Genomic DNA, 22,853 nt, shown 5'->3' on the forward strand with positions numbered 1-22,853 from the left:
GCAGCTATTATTTTTATTGTTTCTCAAAATGCTCCTTTTTTTTTTGGCAGTGGGAATTTAGCCATGAAATTTAAAACATATTTTTAGAAAATTCCCTTAATATATGTCATGAGAGTTTGTGTGATTTTATTTAAAATGTAATTTAAGTAGTTTTAATGTATTATTCTTATAGATGCAATAAATTTTACTGTATTATTATTCGACTAAGAATTAAAACTAAATTTGAGTTTTGTGCTAGAGATGCCATTATCGTGACTCTTCTAAGGGACAGCCTTGGAAGTCCTGTGATCAGCCCACCTTGGATGAGGTTCCCTGCTTGTCTCTTCCCCTCTTACCATTTTCTTATTTGAAGTGGTTTGAACGTGTTTTTGTGACCAAAAGGGCCTAAGACAGACATGAGAAGACTTGGTTTTTGTTCTGACTCTGGCATTAACTAAGTTACAATTTGTTGAATTGGTCTAGATCAGCATTTTCCCCAATGATATCCCTCAAAACACCAACTCTGCAGGATCCTCTTTAAAGGGTTTCTTGCTCAAATAAATTTCAGATATATGGCCAATAATTTTGGAGTATCACTAGGCCTAGTAGCATAAAAGGCTATCAGAACTTTACATGAAATAAATGAATTTAACTTGATATAACTGTGTGGTTTCCTTAATCTATCCTGCCACAAAATCATTACCAGTACTATGCTGTGCCTCTAGAGTTCCAAGGAATACTTGGAAAATGCTGGGTTAGCTAATGTCTAGGTCTCTAGTTCTAACTGTGAAAGTTTGACTGCAATGACAAAATGTGTCAGAAAATCGGAGTTTTTTTTCATGTGAAAGCTGCTTTCCCTCTTGTGTCTTCCTCTGCTTAATAATTGATACTGACTATCTCATCTTAATGGGAAGATTCTTTTCTGGCTCCCAAACTTCAGACTGGATGTGAATTTTTGTTGCAGTAATTTCTAATGAGGACTAGGGAAAATTAGGGTTGGCTTTGTCAAGGCAGACAAAAGTAGATTTGTAGGAAGATAAGTGCAACATTGGGGTATTAGATAATTAATTTAGAAGAATGAGATTTTGGAGTCATCCAAAATAGAAATTAAAATTTAAGCCAGGGGAGTCATAGTGGAAATAGAAAATGGAAGGATGAAGTTACTCCTTATAAACTGGGAGGATTTTTACTCTTCATAACAAACATTTAGCATCTTGGGGCTTTTGGTTTATGGACCTTTTGGTTTATGGCCACTAACTGGGTCACCCTCAGTAAATCATATTCCTCTGTGGGCCACATCTCCTTTATGTGCAAAATGAGAGTGTTTCACAAAATGTTTCCTTCTGTTCTAAGTCAGTGATCCCTATGAAATGTGCTTAAAAGCCTTCTGTGTTTTGTATACTATTGGTCTGTGGAGAAACACAGTCAAAAAGACTTTCCTTCTTAAATGTATTTATACTCCCAAGAATCAATCTGTCTTAAAATACGGGGTGGAATTTTCCTGAAGATATTGGGAATGTTCTTGGTGGAAATAATATAGTGTTGGGAAAGGAATTAGTGACAAGCAACTTAGAATTAAAGGGAAGATATAGTAAAACTCTAAAAATTATTTTTTCTTTCCAGTATAGAAATGCACAAATAAATATGAGGTAATTATTAGAATCAGAGTAATACAGAAAAAATGCTGAATGTAATTGATTTTGATTATTTCAATAGATTATTGAAAGCAGAAAACACAGATATAGGCAATAGTAGTGAAAGAACGTAGACTCTGGGACAAGTAGAGCATTTGAGGTAGCTCTCTACGTGGTGGAAAAGACCTTATGGGCAGGCTGGGACATCATTTCAGATTTTTATTTTCAATTCCCAGCATGTTCTTTTGCTAACCTTTTTCTTTTTAATTACATTCTCATTTTATCCAAGCCAACAGCTTCAGAATTACCGTGCTTTTCGTTTCATGCAGTCGGTTTGCAAATAGAGCATGTCTGGGTTCCTCTGTGGCAAAGAGAATTTAAAAAAAAAAAAAAGTTAACTTTGATTCTGTGACAAAATGTCTGTAAACACAACAAAACTTAGTCATGGTCCCACACAGAGTGGCTTTATTAAGCTATCTGGTCCTGACTTCTCCCAAAGTAAAGCTTTAAAACTCCTTAAACATATTTACTAGCCTTAAGCAATCAATGCTAAATGACCTTAATGTTTACTTCTAGTGAAGAACACTTCACATCTTAAGGATACAAAAGTAGTCCAAGCATTCAATGGTTAAATGGAGCAAACAATTTTTTATTTATCACCTCGGGCCTGAAAAACTATTGCGTACAGCAGTCATAAGCAGTGTCCACTTTTAATATGGTATTTGCAACTCAAATGTTTTCTTCTTCAATTTTAATCTGCAATTGCAAATTCCGTATTCCCTTTTGTTTGTCATATCCTCGGGGCTTTGTTCTGCCAAATCGTTGGCTCACCACTTTCCATGGTAATTTATAGAACCCGGTTCACTGTGTGTCACTACAGGTTATAAATGAAAATGAAAACAATTTGCTGTTAAGAAATATTTCTGAAACAAAATGCAAATAACATATTGAAACAAACTACAGCTATTTTTTAAAAAGCTGTGCAGTATAATTATAGGGATTGTATGATAGTAAATTTTCTTTTTAAAAACATAGACTTTCTGTCTCTCTCTCTGAGGGTATTCTTCTGTATTTAAATTAAAATACTTTCTCTTAGGAGCCTTTTTTCTATTTCTGCTTTTCCCAGTCATTTGGCTTCACTGGACTGTGGTGGGAGTGGGGTTCTTAGAGATATTCCTCAGGGTTTGCAAATTCATCTGTACACCAAGAATTGCTGCTAAATAATCTATACATTCATGGACCATTATTTTAAAATATAAGTTGTGATTTATAATATTTAAAATTTATTTAAAACTAGGCCAAGTACAGTGGCTCACACCTGTAACCCAGTACTTTGGGAGGCCAAGGCAGGTGGCCTGAGATCAGGAGTTTGAGACCAGCCTGGCCAACATGTCTCCACTAAAAATACAAAAATTAGCCGGACGTGGTGGCGGTTGCCTGTAATTCCAGGTACTTGGGAGGCTGCGGCAGAATTGCTTGAACCGGGGAGGCGGAGGTTTCAGTGAGCTATTATGCCTCTGCACTCCAGCCTGGGCAACAGGGCGAGATTCCATCTCAATAAATAAATAAATATTTATTTAAAACTAAAATGAAATCATAGCATTTTCCTGTTGTACATTTTCTTAACAGTTTGTCAAATATCACCTGTATCAAATGAATATTCTACATGTAAATCTAACAAGGAGTTTCTTATATTTGTAGTGAAACACTTCTCTGTGTAATTTGTTGATTAGTAGTTAGAATCAAATTAGTCATTAAAAGAATCACCATGAATTGATAGTGTGATTCTTTTAGAGAAGAGTCTCTTCCTCATGAGTTCATGAACTTCTGGAAATTACTTGCTAAATTTTATGTGTACAAACATATATGTTTATTTTTTTTCTGAAGAGAAACTCGATAGCAGTGTTCATCCAGTTTTTAAAAGTGTCTGTGACCAAAAAAAGATTGGGAATTACTGTATGAAGAAACTATATGAGGCTGAAAATAGTGAGTAGACTGAATTTTCTTGGAATGATTTATATTTTTAAAAAATGTATAAAAATTCTCAAGTCTGCAAGTAAGAAAATCTTTTGTATGTTACTTTGTAGTAGAGTGTGGCATATTCCAACAATAAATTGAATACACTCTTGTAATTGCCTATAAATAAGGAAAAACTCAAACTCTTCATTCTTTCAGGGAACTATTACCAATACTAACCTGCGTTTTTATAATTAAGTCACTTTTATTTTGTCCTCTGTATTTGTAAGGAGCTATCATTTACTAGAAGGAATATTCAGATCAGAAATTGAGAGGTTGGTTTTAATTTCTTTTCTGTTGCCTGATCTTTTAGCATTGGGATAAAAAATTGTGACTTTTATTCTAAAAGATGGTAAATTAATTAAAATAATTTTTTAGTTGTCTGATTTTAAACAATCACGATATCCAGGCAACTGACTGATAAAAATGTTTCTTTTTAAGCTAGTCACACTGGTATCAAGTAGTTATAAATTTAATTTCCCTTTCCTTCAATATTTGTACCTATGGAACAAATTTAAGTATATATTCCCATTTGCTTACTGGAAATGCTAAGAAAAATAGATATTATCTGTAAACACATAATACTCAGAAAATTGAAATATGCTTTGTGTTTCCTAGAAAATTCGGACTTAGTCATCAGAAAATACATAGCGCACAGACCACACATTTAATGCTTTTTCCACTTTCTTCCCCATACTTCATTCTAGTTTAAGACCTTGAATTCCACATCTATACCTCTGATCCCAGATAACCTGGTAATGTAATTTGGGCAAAGGTGGATTGTTCTTTAGTAGCCATATAGTGGTGTCCATAATTAAATATGTACGGACACAACATTTGTTTTTCAAGATTGTGCTATGGCCAGCCAACGAATAAGAGACCTTAGGCTTTCAAATATCACAAAATTCCTCAACAATATTCTGTGTTTGAGAACTCATATATTTCTTACTGACACCAGATAATGTTATTTCAGCAATGACTTTTGACTAGTAAGCCAGGATATTTTATATTTTTAAATAATTTATTAAGATCAAATTTACCTACATCAAAATGCGTAAATCTTAAATGTAAAATTAAATGAGTCTTGACAAATGAACACACACAGGTAAACAGCATCTCAATCCAAATATAGAACATTTCCATCTCTAGCTAAGGTTTTCTGTACACACCACTTCCACAGGCAACCACTGTTCTGATTTTTATCCCTATAGACTAGTTTGGATTGTACATGAACTTTATGTAAATAAAATGTAGTATGTACCGTTTTGTATCTGGCTTCTTTCATACGAACTATTTAAAAAAATCTGTCCTATTCTCTACTACTAATGGACACTTGGGCTGTTTTGGCTACTAAAGATAAAGCCACTACAATTTTTTTTTTTTTTTTTTTTTTTTAAACAGAGTCTCACTCCTGTCACCTAGGCAGGAGTGCAGTGATGTGATCACAGCTCATTGCAGCCTTGACCTCCTGGGCTCAAGTGATCCTTCCACCTCAATTTTTATTTTTAGTAGAGACAAGGTCTTACTATGTTTCTCAGGCTGGTCTTGAATTCCTGGACTCAAGTGATCCTTCCTCCTTGGCCTCCCGAAGTGCTGGGATTACAGGCAAGAGCCACCATGCCTGGCATATAAACATTTTATACAAGTCTTTGTGTGAACATTTGTTTTCATATTTCTTGAGTAAATACCCAGGAGCAAATATGCTCACTTATAGGGTAGGTGTGATGGTTAATAAAGGTGTCAACTTTATTGGATTGAAGGATGCTTAGATAGCTGATAAAGTATTGTTTCTGGGTGTGTCTGTGACGGTGTTGCCAGAGGAGATTAACAGTTGAGTCAGTGGACTGAGAAAGGAAGACCTACCCTCGATGTGGGTGGGCACCATCCAATCTGCTGCCAGCACAGCCAGAACACAGTAGGCAGAAGAAGGTGGGATAGGCTGGCTTGCTGAGCCTTCTGACTTTCACCTTTCTCCCTTACTGGATGCTTCCATCCATCCCTCCTGCCCTCGGACATCAGACTCCAGTTTCTTTGGACTCTTGGACTTACACTAGTGGTTTGCTGGGGGCTTTTGGGCCTTTGGCCACAGACTGAAGGCTGCATTGTCAGCTTCCCTACCTTTGAAGATTTTGGACTTCAACTGAGTCACTATTGGCTTCTTTCTTCCTCAGCTTGCAGAGGGCCTATCATGGGACTTCACCTTGTGATCAAGTAAGCCAATTCTCCCTAATAGACTCCCTTTCATATATACATATATCCTATTAGTTCTGTCCCTCTGGAGAACCCTAATACAGTAGGCATATGTTTAACTTTATTAGAAATTGCCAAGCAGTTTTCCAAAATATTGGTACCATTTTATAATTCTACCAGCAATGTTACAGGAGTTTCAGTGGCTCCATATCCTTACCAACATTTGGTGTTTTCAGCTTTTTAAAATTTAGCTATACTAGTGGGTGTGAAACAATATTATCATTGTGGCTTTAATCTGCATTTTCCTGATGATTAAAGATGCTGAACACTTTTAAATGTGTTTTATGTATTTTTTTATTGTAGTATGTTCCCAATTTTAAAAATTAGACTTTTATTAATTTGTATGATTTTTTGTGTTTTCTGGATATGTGTGTGTTATATGTACGTGTGTGTGTTTGTGGCTTGACTTTTCATTTTCTTAACACTTTTTTAGAAGCATGGACATTTTTAGTTTTGATAAGGTCTAATTTATTATTTTATGATTAGGGATATTTATGTACTCTCTAAGAATCATTACCTCCCCTAAGATTGTGAACATATCCTTCCACGATTTCTTATAGATTTACAGTTTTAGCTTTTACCATTAGGTCTATTATCTGTCTTGAATTAATTTCTATTATAAATTGAAGTAATTTGCATTTTGGTCATTTGTCCCACCACCATTTGTTGAAAATATTCTCTTTTCCCCACTGACTCTAAATGTGGTGATCTATTTCTGGAACTCGATTCTATTTCACTGATCTATTTTTCCACCCTTATGCCAATGCCATGCTATTTTGATTACTGTAATATTATAAGTTTTGAAACCAGGTTGTGTTAGTGCTCTAACCTTGTTTTTCTTTTAAAAATCATATTTGGCTACCTAAAGTTCTTTGGGATTTCTTAAATATTTTAGATTTATCTTGTAAATTTGTATAAGTAAACTGACTGGGGTTTTGATCAGAATGGTGTTGAATCTATACAGAATTTGGGGAGAATTGACACTGTTTCAATGTCGATTCTACTAATTCCTAAACATGGGATGTTTGTTTATGTAGGTCTTCATTAATATCTGTTAAAATATTTGTAATTTTTTTATTGTAGATTAAATTATTTTTAAATTTTACTTGCAGTCATTCTAGTATACACAAGCACAGCTTTTCTTCTACATTGACTTCATATTCTGCAACCTTGCTAAATTTACTTATATCTAGTGTTTTTTGGTTATTTGAGATTTTATAGATAACATCTATATGATAAATTTATATACTTTTAAATTTCTGTGACTAAAGACTTAATACTTCCATTCCAATCTTTATCCCTTTTATGCTTTTTTGGTCTTTATCATACTGACTGGATTCCTGAACTTGAGGGACAAAGGATAATATCCAGTATTTTGCCAATAAATATAGTATAAGTTACAGGTTTTCACAGATGCCCTTTATCTGAATGAGGAGCTTCCCTTCCATTCTTAATTTGTGAATTTTTATCATGAATGGTCCCTGTATTTTGTCAGAGGCTTCCTCTTATTTTGTCAATATAATAAAATGTATTAATTTATTTTCTAATGTAAATTCTACTTGGTTATGACATATTCTTTTAAAAATATATTTCTGCATTTGATGGATATTTTTAAATTTTGCATCATATATTCATGAGGGGTATTGGTGGGGTAGGAAATCTGGTCAAGAGTTTTGCTACAAAGGGAAATTTTAAAATGGGGCAATAACTCGGGAAGTATAAAGTATAGTAAGATTTTTTTCTTTTAGTGTGGGAGAAATTAGAAGTGATCTTAAATAGATTTTTTTTTTATATTTATTTATTATTTGCTCATGTTCACTTTTTCCCAAGTCTTTAAGATGGATTACCAAAAAAAAAAAAAAAAAAAAAAAAAAAAAAAAGTAGAATAGAAAGAGAGGCAATTAGTAACTTTACCTTTTTATAAGGCCTTAAAACTTATCCCTTCCTAGGAAATACAATGGGCATCATCCTGTATTTTGGAAGAGAAACAGGCGTAGTTACTATATGGCTGTCCAGGTAGACAGAAGAACTCACAATGTGATGTGGATGCTGGTTTTATAACCCTGTGACATACACACCACAGAGCCCAATCCCCGGTTTGTGAATTATTTTTTTTGTTACTAACATTAGAAGTGTATAACTTTGGTATTTATTTTGCCTGGCTGCTCCCAAAATCTGATTTTAAGTTACTTATTACAGGTAAAATAGCATGATATGCTGGTCAAATTGCTTTTTTATTTATGAAATGGGTCCTGAAATGTCATCTGTCTTTATAAGTAGAAACACACTGACATTTTCCTACTCTTATTTTCACGATTTATTCTCAAGGTTATGCTTATCAGTTCTACTTTTACATTTTATAATCTTCATTGGCCAAGAATAACATATTCTTTTTTAAAATTAAGTGTAGAAAGGTTTTGCTTCAGAGTAAATGAGCCATTTTGGCTGGTCATCTGTTATTAACATTTGTAATCCATATTTGCTTTTTAGTTTTCCTGATAGCTGAAAGGAATTAATGAAACAATTTCCTTATGAATCAGATACCTTCTTATCAGAGAAGTAAAACTATTTTTACCCTCAATTTTCTTGGACTTTTGTTAAAAAAAAGAAGATTCACTCAATCTGTCTACCATATATAAATTACCACAAGTAAAGAACCATATTATTCTACTTTCTTAGATTATGAACACCTTAAAGGAAGGCTCTTTTTTATCCTCACCACCTAGAATAATGTTTGATATGTTGGGAGGCACTTAACATTTAAAGGATCAATTTAAATGCCTTAAAATTTCTAAATATGCCAGTCCTATTCTAGAAAACTCATTTTCCAAAGTGCTTTTGCTTATATAGTTGGTACTATAATTTAGATTTGGTAGATCTACTCTTATAATAAAACCTATATAGGGCTTAGACCCTATTTTTATTTTATCTTCAAATTAAATTTGAAATTTGAAGAACTATTTTCAGAGATTTCTAATTTATAATTTCTTTAAAGGATTATAAAATATTTTGAAGAATTTTAAAATGGGCAATTTAATATGCTCTAACTTCTCTTAAAATATTACTTCTGCTTCTTTTCTTTTGTATTTTATATTGTGTTCCAAATATGCTCTCAATTTTGACATTCCTTTTTTTCCTATGGTAGGAGCTCTTGAGAGCATCCAGATCTTTGTGGCATTTCTAATTGTGACTTCTCAGGTCTTTTGAAATCTGAGATAGTTGACTTCAGGAGCCAAAATATTGCCTAAGTCTATTTCATGCCCACACTCCCTTTTCCTCATATATCCACATTCCTTTTCCTGTATTTAGAGTTAGTTTGTTTTGAATGTTCTTCCTTTCCCTAAGGACTGATAAACTTCCACATTTTGGCTATTTTCTGGAGGCATTAAAAATACTGCTTCCTCTGTTTTATTTTCTAGGATTTACTTATTCACTTGTGGCAGACTGGCATGATTACTACTTGAGACCGTCATTACAGCAGTTACTACTGTTACTGCTTGAGACCATCATTTACGAGACTGAACGAAGGGACGAACATAGAAATGAAAACTTAAGACAAAAGAAACTGTTTTAAAGGATCCAGGGGAAGAAGAGAGCTCCCTGATTCTAGTGATCAAAGGCAGCCCCTTAAGCTTCCACAGCCCTTCGTATTTATTGGGTAGAAAGAGCAGGGAGGAGGAAGTAACGATTGGTCAGCTGCTCAATTGATCACAGGTTCATATTGTTGCTAACAAGCTTCAGATGTGCCTAATCACAAGAAACACTGTGCTTAGGGCGTGACTGCCCTCAGCATTCCTTCTGGGTGGCAGATGCAGTTTGTCAGTTTGCCAACATCCTGCTTTCATGAGAAACAGTTTGCAGGCCGGGCATGGTGGCTCATGCCTGTAATCCCAGCAATTTGGGAGGCCAAGGTGGAAGGATCACAAGGTCAGGAGATCGAGACCATCCTGGCTAAGACGGTGAAACCCTGTCTCTACTAAAAATACAAAAAAATTAGCCGGGCGTGGTGGTGGGCGCCTGTAGTCCCAGCTACTCGGGAGGTTGAGGCAGGAGAATGGCGTGAACCCGAAAGGCGGAGCTTGTAGTGAGCCGAGATCGCGCCACTGCACTCCAGCCTGGGTGACAGAGCCAGACTCCGTCTCAAAAAAAAAAAAGAAACAGTTTGCTCTTTGCTCATATAGCCTCCAGTGGTATACTGACTTGATGGTATAGTATACCATTCTTTCAGCCCCCAATTTATCTCTCCGTTTTTGTTATTTAATTACTTGAGAAAGGCAATTGCAAAATGTGCAACCTTCAATTGCCGGTTGGTGGTTTGTTCTGTCTTCGTATTCAGCTCATAGTGGGGGAACCAGGCCCATGGTTGGGATCCATGTGTCCCTCCAGTCTCCCATTCCGTGGTCCTACACACCTTGAGGGCACCCACACTGTTTGTTCATTTCCTGCAAAAACAAGCGTACCCTGGTCCCCAAGTTAGTAAATCTACCAAAACAGAAGAAAGGTTTTTGTGGCTGTAGCTGGGAGGCATGCCATTGGGGAAGCATTTGTTCTACAAGCTACAGCTCAGCCTCTGCCTCTTTGGTTAATTGCCACGGGGTAAAACTTTCCATTGATAATGAGAAGCAGGCTCTTTCTGATTAACAGAAGGCACAGAGAAAACAAATCGAAGCTTATCCCTCTCGTGCAATAACATAGTAAAAAAAAAATCCTTAAGCCTTCAATTTGTACTGCACAGGTGGGTCTATTAGATGCTATGGGTTGTGATAGATAAATCTCTCTCCTAGTTGTACTCCCAAATCCCCGACCTCCTCGCTGCTTCTTACATAGAGAAGAGGGCAATTTACAGGGAATAAGCAACAGTTGAGCCATATCCGCAAACTCATTTCTCCTTATGTGGAGAAGGGTGCAATTTACAGGGAATAAGCAACAGTTGTGCAAGATATTCTCCTGGTTTAAAACCTAAAATCTTATGACATTCCCACCACCTGAATTTCTCCTTCACAATCCGAATCAATAACTCCCGGGACTACAGTAATACCCTGTAAGTAAAGATGACTTTTACCTAAAATTACTCCCATAGATCCAATTTTTCTACACTTATAACATTTAGCATTTTTGCAACCACAAAAGAAGATGGTACAAGCCAACTTTCATCCTCCCTCTCCTGTTCATCACCCTCGATAGGTGCGGTAGGTGGGGCAAAAAATTCTCTCAAACTCTGAAATAACAGAAGATCGCACGTACCAAACTCCAAACAAAAAAGAGAAAAGAAATAACCAAATTCTTCCCCATGTTACCCTGATCAAAAACTTCCCGTTCTTTGTACCTCTAGGGTACTGACCAGTACCTTTTTAGAGCACTGACCTTATGTTGCTGCCAGCAGACTTCTAACAGGGTTTCTTGTTCGTCTGGTTGGTTGTAGTTCTTTTCTTTTCCAGCAGATCTTCCTCGTTCAGGTCCCTATAGGACCCTGCCTGTCCCTGCAAGTTTCTGCTAGTCTTTGCTAGTCTCTGCTAGTCCTTGCTGGTCTTTGCTAATCTCTGCTAGTCTTTATCTATCCCTATGGTCCCTGTTACTTCCTGTAAGTCCCTGTCTTCCCTACCTATCTCTATTTATCCCTACTTATCTCTATTTGTCCCTGCAGGCCTCTTCAGTTCCCTTCAGGTGTCTTCAGGTCTCCGTTTGTTCCTGATAGTCCCTGTTAGTACCTGTTCACGTGCCACTTGTGGCAGACTGCCCTGGTTACTACTTGAGACCGTCATTACAGCAATTACTACCGTTACTGCTTGAGACCGTCATTTAAGAGACTGAATGAAGGGACAAACGTAGAAATGAAAACTTAAGACAAAAGAAACTATTTTAAAGGAAGGATCCAGGGGAAGAAGAAGAGAGCTCTCTGCTTCTAATGAGCAAAGGCAGCCCCTTGAGCTTCCACAGCCCTTTGTATTTATTGGGTAGAAAGAGCAGGGACCAGGAGGTAATGATTGGTCAGCCGCTCAATTAATCACAGGGTCATATTATTGCTAACAAGCTTCAGTTGTGCCTAATCACAAAAAACACTGCACTTGGGGCGTGACTGCCCTCAGCATTCCTTCTGGGTGGCAGATGCAGTTTGTCATTTTGCCAACATCCGGCTTTGAACATCCTGCTTTCATGAGAAACAGTTTGCTGTTTGCTCCTATAGCCTCCAGTGGTACACTGATTTGATCATAACTCTCATTCTTTTGGCCGCCAACAGTCACTCTATTCCTTAAAGAAGACTACATTAAAATTCTTAGTTCATTAATATCATTGCAAGAATTTTTCATAGAGAAAAAGTGATTTAAAAATGCACTGAGAAGATGAAATTGTCATGAACTGGAATTTTGCTACCTATATATCCTCAGTTCTTTTATGGAATCACTTTTTTATATATCAGAAACATAAGCTCATCCAACAGAGCAAATAATGTTTCCTGTTTGACTTGGAATTCATTGGTATATTAATCCTAGCTACCCTATGAAAGAAATGTGCAGGGTTGAAATATAAAGGTACATCCACTGCCGGGAAAAAAAAGTCATCGAAACCATTATTTACTTGTCTTCATTTTCTGAGTTCAACCCTTAAAAACATCTAGTGTGGTGAACAGAATGAATGAGAGCAAATTAACTTTCATTTTCTAGCAGGGGGAGATGGGAGATGTACAGGAGTGGATCAATCACTCCGCCACTCGCTGCACTGACAGCATTCATCCGCGTGAGCAAACTTCTGTGTGGGCAATGCCAGTGAAATTTATTTCTCAGAGCCAGTTTACTGCTTATATTCAGGGCGTCTCATCTTTCTGGCAATCAGGATAAATTGTGTCTCGGTAATAACATTGTAGCAAGCTATTCTTTACCGTGAGGAGCCTGTAATGACTGTGTCTTACATTTGCATTAATTCTGACAAGATTTACTGGTGCTTGCTGATCTGTAAATTTCAAAATGGCAAACAGCAGCAAAGGTCAACACAGCAATAATATTAATAGCTTTAGAAAAAGGTTGAGAGACTCGGAGATTCCAGATGATAGCCTGAGTGAGGGAAATTCAGTGGATGTTTGTTATCTTCACGGGTCCTATTACTCTACCCTTTCTTTTATGAGGTAATTATAGTACCCTAGCAAAGGAAGCATGAGGTCGTAAAGGTCAATAACAGGGAATGTAGTTTAATCATAGGTAATATTTTTCTGGAATAGATTTCTTATTAAAACACTTGGAAAATCTGGTGAGAAGATATAGATCCTTAAATATTATAATTTTTATCTACAGCACATAGTTAAAACTTTTTTGAAGGTTAAGGAAAACTCAGTAACATTTACCACTCTTCTTTATAATATATTCCTCATTAAATGAAAAACTCAGGGTTAGAAAAGCGTGTTTAAAGAAAAAGAAATATACTTTCCTTGATTTTTTAGGTTTCTTATAGGAGAACATCGTCCTGGATTTTCTGTCTTGCTTTAAACATTTCCTGATGCCTCCAGAACAAGTTAACTATTCCCTCTTCTGTATCATCTCTTACCCAGATGGCACAGAGCTTTTTGCTGCTGATGCTCTCTTTGCATTGTCCTGTAATTGTTTTGTTTACTTATACTGCCCCTGTCTATACTCTATTGTCTACGGGGTAGGAATTGTGTACTTTTCATGTATAAGAGTACTTAGTTTATAATAGGTGCTTCACAGCTATTGTAGTGAAACCCAGACTACCTGAAGGTATCTTGGTAACTGTGTACGTTGTGGACAAACACCTCTTTGGTTCATATATGAAAATAACAGTTGGCTAATTTTAGTGTATGGAGCAAGAAGTTCCTGTGGGAAAGATGTTGAACAGCTGTAATGTATAGAACATCCAGATTGCAATAATCACAATGACGTTGATGAAAATAGTCAGACATGGTTTGAGTACTCCAGATATTCATCTTGAACAAAACCTGGATGAGGTCTTTAGTTTAGGCATCCTGAAGACCACAAAGCAATGGATGTAGAATAACGAGATCTACTGTGTGGGAAGAGAACTAAGTGCAGTTTGCTCTATAGTCAAACTTAAGGGGCATTATATCCAGCAAATGCTAAATGATATTGAGAGGTCTGGTGTAAAGTGTGCTAGCTTTTCTCACTAACGATATGAAGAAAATACTAAAGTGGAAAAGGAAATTTATCCTTGTGTATAGATTCTCTTTTTATTTTGTTTCATGTCTTTTAGGCCCTGTGGTTATCTGAGCCAAGATTTTGCTTATGTTAGAATCCTTATTATGCTTTGTGGGAAAATCTCAATCTTTACCCACAGAGTCTTCATTGACTAGATTCCAAAGGAAGTTTGATTCCACTAATGACTTGGTACAAATACTCTTGGATAACTTTTCTGTTTGTGGGCCTGCACTTATTTGTCTTACATTGATCTCTGAATGCTCTGAGTTTTTCAGGCTAGGTATTAAATTTTCCCAGATATGCCAATTAAAGAGGCTGTTTTCTGTCTTTTTGGTAAGGAGAGTTGTTTCCCAATTGGGTTCTGAACCAAAGCAGAGTTTACATTAGGCTGAAGGGCTATGCCAGCTACTCTGTGACACAGTTCAATATCCTTGGCAAAAATGGCTCATTGTTTTTCTTTTGAATCATTAAACATCTGGTGAGACGTGAGCCTTGGGGATATAGACTAAGGATGAAAGAAGGCAAATGTATGTATTTATGTAGACATTTGTCTTGTAATTGCTAACATGACTAATGTCATAAAGAACAGGAGAATTAAAAGGGATGGCCACTATGGGGAAGAGACTCCTCCCTCTGCAAGTAGACTGTGGTAGTGTGAATTACCACCACTAATTCTTCACCTCTCCTTATATCCATGCCCTTTGCTTTGTAATTGAAAGTTATTCCACTGCTGACCAAATGTGCTTTACCACCTTTAACTTGGAGGTTGGTCTTGTGCGTTGCTTTGGCCAATGGGATGTCAGCAGAAATGGCAAAAGCAAAGACTTGAAATGTGCTTGGATGGTTGGGCTTTACCTTTTGTTTGCCATGTAAAGAGTTTCTGCTCCATAGCTGCCATTCTTTCAGCATGGGCACCAGAACGAACATACTGGGGTGAATCTGAGACCAACCTACAAAGAATAGATAAGCCCATCAGGATCCCATAGTTTGAAGCAGGTTTGCCCAGCTGAGGTCAGGTGAATTCCCTCCACATGACCAACAACCCCGTGAATGAATGAGAGTAAGTGGTGGCTGTTTTTTTTTGTTTGTTTGTTTTTTGAGGCAGAGTTTCACTCTGTTGCCCAGGCTGGAGTGCAGTGGTGCGATCTTGGCTCAATGCAACCTCTGCCTCCTGGGTTCAAGCAATTCCCTGACTCAGCAGTCCAAGTAGTTGGGATTACAGGTACCTGCCACCACGCCCAGCTAATTTTTGTATCTTTAGTAGAGACAGGGTTTCACCATGTTGGCCAGGCTGGTCTTGAACCCCTGACCTCGTGAACCATCCGCCTTGGCCTCCCAAAGTGCTGGGATTACAGGCGTGAGCCACTGCGCTTGGCCAGTGGTGGCTGTTTTAAGGCAATGGTTCTGAACTGGGAACAAATTTAGTGATGTCTGGAAGTATTTTTGGTTGATACCACTTGGGGAATGGCATCTGGTGGATAGAGGCCAGAGATGTTGATAAACATCCTATAATACACAAGATAACACCCAACTACAAAGAATTATCCAACCCTAAAATATTGATAGTGCTGCTGTAAAGAAGCCCTGTTTTAAGGAAATTGCAAATTGATACCCTCAGTATCTTCTACTAAATGCTCTCTGGCCCCCAGGAAAGAAGAGTCATAATTGGTCTGAGGCCAAAACCATCATTGGACCAAAGCTTACTAGTGAGCAGAATTTTTGTGCATTAATGCATGACTCTAAGATATGTTTTGTCTTGTGTTTTTGTCACCATAGTAAATAAACCTAGGTAGGACCTATGTCCTTAAGGGTAAATCCAACCATCTCCCTCTTTTCTTCTTCCCCCTTTTCTTTCTCTAGGACATGCTTTGCATTTTTTTCTCACTCCTGTTCTTTCTTTTTGGATACTTTTGTGCTTGCCTCAAGGGCGCATGACATTAGGTTTGGTTTGATTAATCATGAGGACTTTCTGTTATTTGCTCAGCTATAAATAAAATGGTAGTTTGATTTCTGTTCTGCTATTTTTCTTAGTGCATGGGACTCCCCTAGGAACTCTACAGAGAAAAAGGGTGTTTGACGTGACAGAATGCAAGCAGTTCTTGGTCTCAGGAGGGACTACCATCAAGTAGCACTGAAATTTCTCCCTTAGATCCTCAGCTTCACAGCTGTTAAATTGTCTGGTAAAAATGTTAAATTCAATTGAAGTTCAAAGAAGGAGGTATAGAAGTCACTGGGTAAGACTTAATGAAGAAAATGAGAAACATTCAACAACTATTTGTTGAACCCGTTTCGAATAGGTACCCTTGGCTTTTGAGCATTCAGCCTTTCAAGTTGTAGCCACAACATTTTTCCCAGTCTTATCTACCACAATTTTCTGTTTGTTTGTTTCTTGTACTCCATATGCTAAACCAGAGGACATACTGCTGTTCAAACAAGCCTGTAGCTTTATACTGCTGTGGTGTTGTATATGCTATTCTTCGTGCATCTAACTCATTTCCCTGAATCTATAGAACCCTTTGCATTTTAATGTTTATAACCAATATCTAATGTCAGTTTCTTTTTTTTAATCTATGTTATATTTTCTTCCTTCGAACTTTTTAGAATTGTGTTTGTGTATCTTGATGTTTCCAAACTTCTGACAGATATTAATCTTTGGTAGTCAGAAATAAGAAGTAGGAATTTCCAGGAATACTTTGGAATTCCTGAAGCTTTAAGTTAATCTTAAAATAATTCATTATTTTTATATTATTATGATTTCTCAAAAGGTGAAATTAATAGAGAATGTTAATTTAGGAGTATTTTACAAAGAGAGTAGCCTAGAATGAACATTCAAACACTGGAAAATGCCAGTCAACGTTACTGAGTAGTGTTTGAACAGTATAAAATTTGGGTCTCTTAGCAAGGTTAACAGCACTACAGAGAATCACTTGTCAAAACTGTCAAGTTAAGGATTTATTTTGCTTCCATTTCTGATTATTTCTTTAAACTTCAGTCATAGGATTTGTTTGCAATATAGCATATATATAAACATATTAACATTTATTTTACCTGTAAGAATGACTATTAGCAGTAGATAGGAACATATTCATGAATATATCCTTATTGTAAGGTACCAGTTACAAACAACACTTACTGACCAGATCATGAATGCTTCCTTCCTACTTACTCCTGGTTCTGGTTCCTGGAAATATAGACTTTAACCTTCAGCCCAGTGTGTCAATATTTTCTGTCTTGCTTTCAATTTGATGTCAGTGATTCCTTTTACTAGTAATACTTTGTTGTTAATTGTTAAACTTAAATTTTTGCAGAGAAATTATAATACTTTTTTAATTTTCTGATTCCTTGACAGATTTTTACTTGGGTTTGGGATTTGGCAAAACATAAAATTTCCTAAAATATGCCAGGAAGGAATTCCTGCTTGGAAATACTAGTGCCTCTCAACTTACGTATTGTCTCCTATGTGCATATTCAGACTTTTACATAATACAGTCCTGCTAAATCTGCTGTAGATTTTGTGAAGAACAGCAACATGCTAGATGTAATCCTTTAGTGAGATTAATTTAAGAACTGAGAAACGTCAAATTGCAGGTGGTAGAAAATAAAATGAGAGTTTAATAAATGTAGGTAGAGGTAAATTACAGAATGTGAATTCAGTAATTCAGATATGAAGAAACTGACCAAGAGTAGGAAAAGAAGTAACAGATAGAGTTACTAGTGATTGAAGCTGGGAGCAGTGGCTCACACCTATATTCCAAGCATTTTGGGAGGCTGAGGCAAGAGGATCACTTAAGTCCAGGAGTTCAAGACCAGCCTGGACAACACAGTGGGACCCCCATCTCCACAAATAATAAACAAAATTAGCTGGGTGTGGTGGCACATGCCTATAGCCCCAGCTACTTGGGAGGATGAGGCAAGAGGATTGCTTGAGCCCTGGAAGTCAAGGTTGCAGTGAGCCACGATTGTGCCACTGCATTCCAGCCTGGGTGACAGAGGGAAGTCCTATCTCGAAAAGAAACCCCTCCCAAACAAAACCAAAAGACAATAACAATAACAGCAACAACAACAACAACAAAAAACCACAGTGACTTGATAAAGACAATGGGACAGAGAAATAACCTAAGAGATGAGCTATTAAGCTTGGGGACTAATACAGTTGTGGGGTACTAATAGAAATCAAGAATTTGAGAAAAGAATCTGACCTGATCTTTATGAAGCACTAGCTAATAAACCAGGTACTATGTTACTCACTTTCATATATTATCTAATTTACAAATAGAGTAAATTCAAAAAGAAAACGTAATGTATTTGGAAATCGTATGTGGATTTGGAGGACATGAAACAATCAGTGGTCATGTCCAATTGGCAGCTGGAAATATGGGACTGGATATAGGTGAGAGGTCAGGGTTACACAGGTGTATTTTTTTCTGTTCTCAATATTGTAATTTGTAAAAGCAAAACAATTTTATTACTTATATGGAGAAAGTTTGAGTGGTCTGGATAGAAGATCAAGCCAGCCATGAAGTTCTCTTAAGCCAAAGCCTAATCCAGAGAAAGGCTCGAGCTCTCTTCAATCCTATGCAGGCTGATAGAGGTGAGGAAACTGCAGAAGAAAACCTTGAAACTAGAAATTCATTCATGAGGCTTAAGAAAAGAAGTCATGTGCATAATATAATAGTGCAAGTTAAAGCAGCAAGTGCTGATGTAGAAGCTGCAGCAAACTATCCTGAAAAGTTTTTAATAGCTAATATCATTGATGAAGATGGCTACACTAAACAATAGATTTTTGATGTAGATGAACCAGCCTTTTATTGGAAGAAAATGCCATCTAGGATTTTCATTGCTAAAGAGAAAAAGTCCATGCCTGCTTTAAAAGGATAGACTGACTCTTTTGTTAGGGGTGAATGCAGCTGGTGACTTGAAGTTGAAGCTAATGCTCTTTCACCATTCTGAAAATTTCAGACCCTTAAAATTATGCTAAATCTACTGTGCTGGTGCTCTATAAATGGAACAACAAAGTCTGGATAATACCACATCTGTTTATGGCATGGCTTACTGAATTCTTTCACAGTATTACTGCTCATTGACAATGAACTGGTCACCCAAGAGCTCTGATGGAGAGGTACAAGGAGATGAATGTTGTTTTCAAGACTGCAAATAAAACATCCATTCTGCAGTTCATGGATCCTGGAGTCAATTCAACTTTGAAACCTTATTATTTAAGATATATAAATATATATTTTTTAAGGCTATAGCTGCCATAGATGGTGATTCCCCTGATAGTTCTGGGCTAAGTCAACTGAAAAGCTTCTGGAAAGGATTCACCTTTCTGGATGCCATTAAGAACATGGATGAAGCTGGAAACCATCATTCTAAGCAAACTAACACAGGAACAGAAAACCAAACACCTCATGTTCTCACTCATGAGTGGGAGTTGAACAATGAGAACACAAGGACACAGGGAGGGTAACATCACACACTGGGGTCTGTCGGGGGGTGGGAGGCTAGGGGGGGTGATAACATTAGGAGAAATACCTAATGTAGGTGATGGGCTGATGGGTGCAGCAAACCACCATGGCATGTGTATACCTATGTAACAAACCTGTACATTCTGCACATGTATCCCAGAACTTGAAGTGTATATATATATGAATATTCATATATATATTCATATATATTCATCTATATTCATATATATATATTCATCTATATATATATAGATGAATACTTGTGATTAATGGGAGGAGGTCAAAATATCAACATTAACAGGAGTTTGGAAGGAGGTGTTTCCAACCCTCATGTATGACTTTAAGGAGTTCAAGACTTTAATGAAGGAAGTAACTGCAGATGTAGTAAAAATAGCAAAAGAACTGAAATTAGAAGTGCAGCTTGAAGATGTCATGGAATTGCTTCAATGTCATGTTAAAACTTGAATAGATAAGGAGGTGCTTTTTATGGATGAGGGAATAAAATGGTTTCTTGAGGTGAATCTACTCCTGGTGAAGATATTGTGAACATTGTTGAAATGACAAAGAATGATCTAGACTACTGCATAAACTTAATTGATAAAGCAGCAGCATAGTTTGAGAAGATTGATTCCAATTTCGAAAGAAGCTCTACTGTGGGCAAAATGTTATCAAACGTTTTTATCAAAAGTGTTGTCAAACATTGTATGCTACAGAGAAATATTTTGTGAAAGGAAGACTCAATTGATGTCATTGTTTTATTTTAAGAAATTGCCACAGTCACTCCAACCTTCAGCAACCACCTTCCTGATCAATCAGCACCCATCAATATTGAGGCAAGACCTTTCACCAGAAAAAGAAACTATGACTTATGGAAGTCTATGGTAATTGTTACAATTTTTAGCAATAAAGTAATTTAAAATTAAAGTATGTGCCTTTTTTAGACATAATGCCATTGTACACAGTATAGCATAAACATAACTTTTGTATGCACTGGGAAACCAAAATTTCTATGACTCACTTTACTGTGATAGTAGTTTTATTGCATCAGTCTGGATCTGAACCTGTAATATCTCCAAGCTATTCCTGTATTCTGAATTTGACTACTTACTTACCTTTACCAATGAGTTTTATACTTTCATATGGTTTCATGCTCCTAATTAGTTTCCTTTTTTTCAACCTGAGGAAATCCCTGTGGCAATTCTTGTAAGGCAGGTCAAGTGGTGATTTGCTTTCTCAGCCTTTATCTGAGAAAGTCTTTATCTCTTCCTGATTTTGGAGGGACAGCTTTTCTTGTTATGGTATTCTTGATTAACAGTTTTTTTTTTCTTTCACTACGTTGAATATATTATCCCTTTCTCTTCACCTCCAAAGTTTCTGCTGATAAATCACTGATAGCTTCATAGGAGTTTCCTTGTATATGAAGAATTTCTTTTCTCTTGCTGCTTTCAAAATTTTCCCTTTTTCTTTTTATAACTTTATTGTAATGCACCCCAGTGTAATCTTCTTTGGATTGATCCTGTTGGGGAAATTCTGAGCATCATAGATCTAGATGTTTATATTCCTCCCAAATTTGGGAAGTTTCCAGCCATTATTTCTTTAAATAAGCTTTCTGTCCTTTTCTCTGTCTTTTCCTTTTGAGATTTGCATAATGTGAATTATCTTTCTTGATGGTGTCTCATGTATCTTGTAGGCTTCCTACATGCTTTTCCATTCTTTTTTCTCCTATGATCAGATTTTTTTTTTTTTTTTTTTTGAAACAAAGTCTCACTCTGTTGCTCAGGCTGGAGTGCAGTGGCATGGTGCAATCCTGGCTCATTGCAACCTCTGCCTCCCAGGTTCAAACAATTATTGTGCCTCAGCCTCCCAAGTAGTTGAGATTATAGGTGTGTGTCACCATGCTAGGCTATTTTCTTTGTATTTTTAGTAGAGATGGGGTTTCACCATGTTGACCAGACTGGTCTTGAACTCCTGGCCTCAAGTGATCCACCTGCCTCAGCCTCTCAAAATTCTGAGATTACAGGCATGAGCCATCACACTTGTCCTATGATTGGATATATTCAAATGACCTGTCTTTGAGTTCATGGATTCTTTTGTTTGATCAAGTGTGTTATTGACTCTTCACTGAATTTTAAAATTTTTATTCATTGTATTCTTGAACTCCAGAATTTCTGTTTGATTATTTTTGTGATTTCTACCTGTTCATTGAAGTCCTCATTTTGTTCATGTATTAGTTTCCTAGTTTTCTTGAGTTTTCTATTTTCTTTTGTAACTCACTGGACTTCCTTAAAACAATTATTTTGATTTATTTGTCATATCTTTGGTATCAGTTACTGGAGCTTTATTAGTTTTCTTTGCTGGTGTCACATTTGCCTGATTCCTAATGTTATGTTAACTTTGTATTGATGTCTGTGGATTTGAAGGAGAAAACACCTCTTCCTGCCATGTCAGCCTATTTTGGCAGCTATACAATTTCTCCTGCAGGCTTCCTGGATTGATATGACTGACTGGGATTTCAGTCAAGTGGTGCTGGAGTAGAGTCACATGACTGCTTGCTAGTCTGTGAGCCTGTTACCAGATATCTTTTCTGCCACATCGAGGTGGATGGAGTGACTTTCCACCAAGTGCATGGGACTGCTTCCTACCAGGTAGGTAGGACTCTCTCTAGGACCATGGTCATTGTCAAACAAGATTGGAGATTGTTTGTGGGGCTACTTCTGGTTCCACAGTCAAGTTTGCGGGCAGTGGGCCTGTTAAGATGGTTATAGATGAGTGTGGCTGAAGCATAGTTTCTGAGTGGGCTCCCACCAGGTCTCTGGGAAGGTCTCTGGGTGGGCAGGACTGCCTCCATGACAATGGTAGAGAGGGACTGGAGAGGGACAGCCTCAGTGTGTTCAGTTGGGTCTAAGGTTGGCAGACCTGTTATCAGGAGCATGGACAGGTATTGCTCCTTGATGGATGGGTTTCAGGACTGTGACCAAAGATGGCTAGAGTTGGGTCCATAGGGATATGGGGCTGCTTTCAGTCTGCAATTGGGATCATGTTCAGCAAACCTGCCACTAGGGTGGCGGTCTGCCTTCTCAAAGTGGCTCTCCTTGGTCTGGGGCCTCACTGGTGCTTCTCCTACCTGGATCTGAAAACACCACAGAGGCACTTGTCCATGGGTGCCAGGTCATTATTTGTGTGAGGGATGTGAGTTGGATACCTTCTCTTCTTCCACTTTGCTAGTGTCACTCTCCCACAGATGTATTTTTGAGGAATACAAATACGTTCAATGTTTGCTGCTGTGAGAAATGAATATAGCCCTCCTTGAGATTATCTAAGCCTCACCACCATTTAGAACAGAACAC

At 37.1% G+C, this 22,853-nt stretch overlaps 1 long non-coding RNA gene across 1 annotated transcript; it reads right to left on the reverse strand.

Moving 5' to 3' along the window:
* Positions 1-2,241: 2,241 nt before the first annotated feature.
* On the reverse strand, positions 2,242-11,456 carry LOC103892346 (uncharacterized). Its single transcript, XR_002911299.2, has 3 exons — positions 11,244-11,456; positions 7,794-7,848; positions 2,242-2,487 (listed from the first exon to the last, which is right to left on the reverse strand). It is a non-coding gene; the product is annotated as an uncharacterized LOC103892346 (long non-coding RNA).
* Between the last annotated feature and the right edge of the window lie 11,397 nt (positions 11,457-22,853).

This window comes from Pongo abelii, chromosome 15 (assembly GCF_028885655.2).
Source record: "Pongo abelii isolate AG06213 chromosome 15, NHGRI_mPonAbe1-v2.0_pri, whole genome shotgun sequence".
Lineage (NCBI taxonomy): Eukaryota > Metazoa > Chordata > Mammalia > Primates > Hominidae > Pongo > Pongo abelii.